The 5,465-nt window shown below is 42.7% G+C and overlaps 1 pseudogene; it reads right to left on the reverse strand.

Moving 5' to 3' along the window:
• Positions 1-2,940: 2,940 nt before the first annotated feature.
• LOC117019953 (protein BHLHb9-like) lies at positions 2,941-5,364 on the reverse strand (annotated as a pseudogene).
• Between the last annotated feature and the right edge of the window lie 101 nt (positions 5,365-5,465).

The following is a 5,465-nucleotide window of genomic DNA, read 5'->3' on the forward strand; positions in this document are numbered from 1 at the left end:
TGTGTTCTCTCTCTCTCTGCAACTCAACTTGTTCAAATACAGGCATGTTCCTGGTGGTTTTTAGCTGGAGGGCACTGCCACTCATGATTATGACAAAGCGGTTCCACTTCAAGGAATATATCATACAGAAATATTCCAACAGGCATAAAAATATAAACAAGGATGCATCGATTTCCACAGGAAAAAGAATGTAAGAACATGCTAAAGAATATGAAAGAATATACTAAAGAGTATGTTGCACGGAAACTACAAAATGCTGCTGAGAGAAATTAAAGGGGAGACCTAAATAAGTAGAGATATATTTTGTTCGTGGGTCAGGACATTCAACATTGGTAAGATGTCAATTCTCCCCAAATTGATCTACTGATTCAAAGCTATCGTGATCAAAATCCCAGCTGGAGTTTTTGTAGAAATCGACAAGCTGATTCTAAAATTCATGTGCAAAAGAAAGAATAACCAAAATAACTTTGAAAAATAATACAGTCAGAGGACTCACACTGCCTGATATCAAGACATTATAAGGCTACTGTAATCAAGACAGTGTGGCATCACAATCAAGATACACAAGTAGATCAAAGGAACACAATAAAGAGTCCGGAAACAGACCCATGCATACAGGGACAACTAATTTTTGACAAAGATGCAAAGGCAACTCAGTGGAGAAACAAGTCTTTTAAGAAAGCGATGCTGGAAAAAAAATTGGTTACCACTATGCCAAAAAATGAACTTCAGCCTATGACTTGTACCATATAAAAAGAACTCAAAATGGATCATAGACCGAAATGTGAAACCTAAAACTGTAAAACGTTTAGAACATAGGATAAAATCTTTTTGTGACCTGGGTTAGGCAACGATTTATATATATATATATATATATATATATATATAGCACTAAAACACAACCGGTTAAAAGAATTATTCTTCATCAAAATTGGAAACTTCTGCTCTTCAAAAGACATCTTTAAGAGAATAAAAGGGCAATCCACAGACTGACATAAAATATTTGTAAAGCGTATCTGATAATAGACTTGTACCCAGTATATATAAAAATCTCTTAAAAAAATCAACCAAATGCACACCCCCAATTAAAAAAATAAAGGGGGCCGTAAGAGTTACACATACTTCATCCAAGCTATATGGATGGCAAATATGCATGTGAAAAGATGTTCCACACCATTAGTCACTAGGGAAATGCATATTCGGTCTACAAGAACATGTGGCTAAATTTTTAAAATTTTTTTCTTAATTAAAGTTTATTGGGGTGACATGTTAGTAAAGTTACATAGGTTTCAGGTGTACAATTCTGTGATACATCACCTATATGTCACATTGTGTGTTCACCACCCAGAGTCAGACATGTGGCTAAAATTAAAAAGACTGACCATACCAAGTGTTAGCAAGGATGTGGAGAAATCAGAACTCTCATACACAGCTGCAGCAATGTAAAATGGTACACTTTGGAAAACATAAAAGTTAAACATATACCTACCATATGATCCAGTCATCCACTCCCAGGTATTTACCAAAAAGCAAAGCATATGACCATAGAAACAGTTGTACACAAATCCTGACAGCAGCTTTATTTCTAATAGCCCAAATCTGGAAACAACCCAAATGTCCAACAGGCAAATGGATAAGCAAACTGTGGTATAGCCATATCGTGGAATACTACTTGGCAATAAAAAGTAATCACTACTGATACATATAACAACATGGATGGATCTCAAATAATCTTGGTGAGTGAAAGAAGCCAGACCCCCCCGCCCCCAATCCATGTTGTATGATTCCATTTCTATAAAACTACAGAAAATGATAACGATTCCATATTGTCGTATAGAGCAGTCAGTGGTTGTCTGGGGGTGCGGAGACATAGGGAAGGGCAGGAGGGAGGGATTACAAAAGGGTGTGAAGAAACTTTTGGGGTTGATGGACACGGTCACTATCTCCACTGTGGCGATGGTTTCACGTGTGTACACATGTCAAAATTTATCCAATTGTATATTTTAAATACGGTTTAATGTATGTCAATTATATCTCAAGAAAGCTATTAAATAAAAAGCATGTAAATATTAAATTGGAAAGACAACTGGAAAGATGAAAAGGCAAGTGGCAGAATACTTTAGTCCTATTTTTGCAAGAGAAGACATTTGTGCTTGTTGTTTATTAAGAGGATATGCAATGAAAGATTAGGCACTATGCACCAACTGTGAACACACATACACAAAAACACCGAGTGACTCAAAAACATGTTGCAGAAGCGTTATTTATTGACATGGAAAGACATTCACGATACACAGTTAGTCGGGGAGGAGAGCAAGTACACACACTATTTACAGTATGATCTTCTTTTAGTTTCTTAACGGTTTAAAAACCTCAAAGCGTATAACCCAGTATTTTCACACACTGAGAAATGAGTTATCTGACGTAGGTAGAATAAAAGAGTAATTTCTTACACTAAACAGGCTTATAGCAACCCTTGCCTCCTTTACGTACTGGGAGTGCACATTTCGCAGAGAGAGTGACGGTGTGTATGCGTGATTGCACGTACTGTTATCTTGTGTGTGCATTTCTGCAACTAGATTATAAGTCCAAGGGTATTATCTTTTATGTCGTTGAAGCCACAAATGGATCTAAGCAGATACTAATGAACAAGTTAGCTTACTTAAGATGAACTGGTTCACTAACTTCTTAAGTGAAATGTTAAGAAGGGTCCCATCGACACAAGGTAAAAATCAACAGGCGTTTTCAGCTCACGATGGAGTAAGTCATCTGATACCCCCAAAACGTCTAGCTCAAAGCTGGAGACTGCCACAACACTGTGTTAAAGATGTAACTCACAATATGCACACTAGAATGAACAAAACATTTTGCAAGGCTCTTTCAGAACAGACAGCCTATCATTAGAGTTTGGAGATTGTTCAAAGTGTTCCCTTTTATTTCTGGCTCATTTTACATTGTCTCAATAATCACTTTAACTTCACGGAAGATGGCCATGAGTGTGTTATAACTCAAGTGATCGACAACTACAATCGAGCCCTTTCTGATATGCTCTTTTATGTTAATAAAATATGGCCACGGCACTAACCAGATTGGCCTTTGCTTCTTTCTGGTTGAAGATGAGTTTTAATGCTGCTAATGCCTCTGTATTGATCATGTCTCTGGCTGCAGCTGGGTTCTCAGACAATTCAACAGTACTTTCAGAACAAGATTTCTGGTTTTACGATTTCCCAGGGACAGCACACGAAAAGAGCTCTGAAAAGTAACTGGCAACAATACGGTGATGGTTAGAGTCAGCAGTCAGTTGCCCTAGTATCTTTAATCCAGACTGCTGTCCGGGTGAGTTCAAGGGAAAAACACGCCGTTTCCCTCACACATATGCTTGACGTGTAATTCAACCTTGCGCTGTCTTTCATCCCCAGAAGGGGGGATTCAGAGTAATTACGGCCTTTTTCCTCATTTCAGAGGAAGGAAAACTGAGCAAGCTTTCAATAAGCGTCACCACACCCACCTCATTGATGAACTCTTGGGCAAATGGATGAACATGAATGACCCCCATTGCAATTTGAGCTATTTATGAATGAGAGGATCAGTAGTGACTTAAGTAAGGTAACAAGTTTTTCAAATTCCTCAGAATTCATGTAGCATTCCATTTTGCAAGGGCAAGCAAATGGCTTAATCCCATTCGCCTCCCTGAACCTGATTTGGCGTCTAATCTCCTCTATGGTCTGAATGCAAGGGTCAGAACCAAATGGGCACTCAGGGATAGGCTGTGAGCATGGAGGAGTGCTCATGGAAGAGCACACTGCTGCCACAGGCAAAGAATGAGCATTCTCCTCAGCTGAGGCCAGGACAATATATGAAGGAGGCCTTGTCTCAGACGGGACTTGGGATCTAAATCCTAACACTGCTGGGGTTACAGCAGGGGCTTTGGGCCAGATAGTGACCTCAGACCAGTCCTTGGGCCTATTCTTTTCATTAATTTCATCCACAGGCTGGGGGCCTAACTATCTTACTCACGGGTCTCGGATTAGGGTCAAAACTAGTTTCGTCTCCATCCCAAAACCAGTTCCCGATAACGTTCTCTTCCTCCTCCTCCTCAGCCCTGGCCTAGCCTTGCAGCTAGCCCCCGGCCACCACAGGCTCCAGCTTCCCAGCACAGGACGGGGGACCAGGATCAGCTCTCTCTTCATCCTTAGCCCTGGAACGATTACCAGTCTCTCTCCAGTCCAGAACCCGGAACCAACACTGGTCTCCTCCCCAGCCCAGGAGCAGGCACCCATACCAGCCTTATCTTTACGCATGGACCTGGACTCTACACTAGCCTCAGCCACACAACGAAACCGAGAGATACTCCAGTGGCCGCATCTTCAGCTTTGGGACTGAAATTTGCCAGGGATCCTTCTTTCATCTCAATTACAACCTTGTTCTTAGACACTGCCTTCGTCTCTGCCACTGAATCTGCCTGAGACCCTGCCTGGCTCCTGCTTTGCCCGGGGTCTTGGCTCCAGGCCTGACTACACCAGCAGCCTCTCTCTTTGCTTCGGCTTCTACACCAGCCTTTTTTGCAGTTTTGGCCTTATTTCTACTCCGAGTCATGGCTGAAGCCCAGTTATATAGGTAGCCCTATACAGTCTTGGCCTTGGCTCTCAACCTGTCCCAGGCAGATGTCTTGACACTCTTTCACTGGGTCAGAGAGAAACTTTGTAGCAAGAGTTAGAGTCAACTGTCGGTTCAGCAGGCATGCAGTCCCCTTGCCAAACACACAGCCTCTGTCACTGATACGGACAGAGGGCAGAGGCACTCAGGCCGAGGGAAGGTGATGGGTCCTGAGAGCAGATCTGTTGAGAGTGGTAATCTTCCGCCACTCCAAGGCCTCCACAGCCACCGCTGGAGATGGACCTGAGGGGGAAGAAAGAAATGGGCTTTGAATCTCTTCCATCTATGCAGGCAGCCACACAGGACATGACAGAGTAGACATGCACTGTGTGGTCGGAGAAGTGGAATCGCAGAAAACTGTTACCTCGTTTTATCCCTTCCACACTCCCACTAACGCCCAACAGTGTCCTGCCCGGGCATTACTACACTCTTTTCTCTGCATTGAATAGTAGCAGGGATGGTGGGAAAGCTTGCTGAAAGGGAGAGAGGCTAAGGCATGCCCAGCCCCCTTGGTATATACACCACTACACTCTACAGGTCTATCCAGGGAGGCCGCACACCAACCTGACTGATCTGGTGCAATTTCCTCCTCCTTCCTTGCTTCCAGTGTTGATAAGCCCTACAGCTGAAATCACAGGCAGACCTAAGGACAAAAACACAGGAGGGATTGGAATTCTGAGTTTTGCTAGGCAGACACGCACTCTGCTTTCTAAACCCAATGCCTGCCCTTTTTCAAATCTAGAGCTCTGGTTATACAGTTGACCCTTGGGGTCGACACGCGGGTTAGAGATGCTAACCTCGCGTGCAGC

This window comes from Rhinolophus ferrumequinum, unplaced genomic scaffold, assembly GCF_004115265.2.
Source record: "Rhinolophus ferrumequinum isolate MPI-CBG mRhiFer1 unplaced genomic scaffold, mRhiFer1_v1.p scaffold_19_arrow_ctg1, whole genome shotgun sequence".
NCBI classification, from domain to species: Eukaryota; Metazoa; Chordata; class Mammalia; order Chiroptera; family Rhinolophidae; genus Rhinolophus; species Rhinolophus ferrumequinum.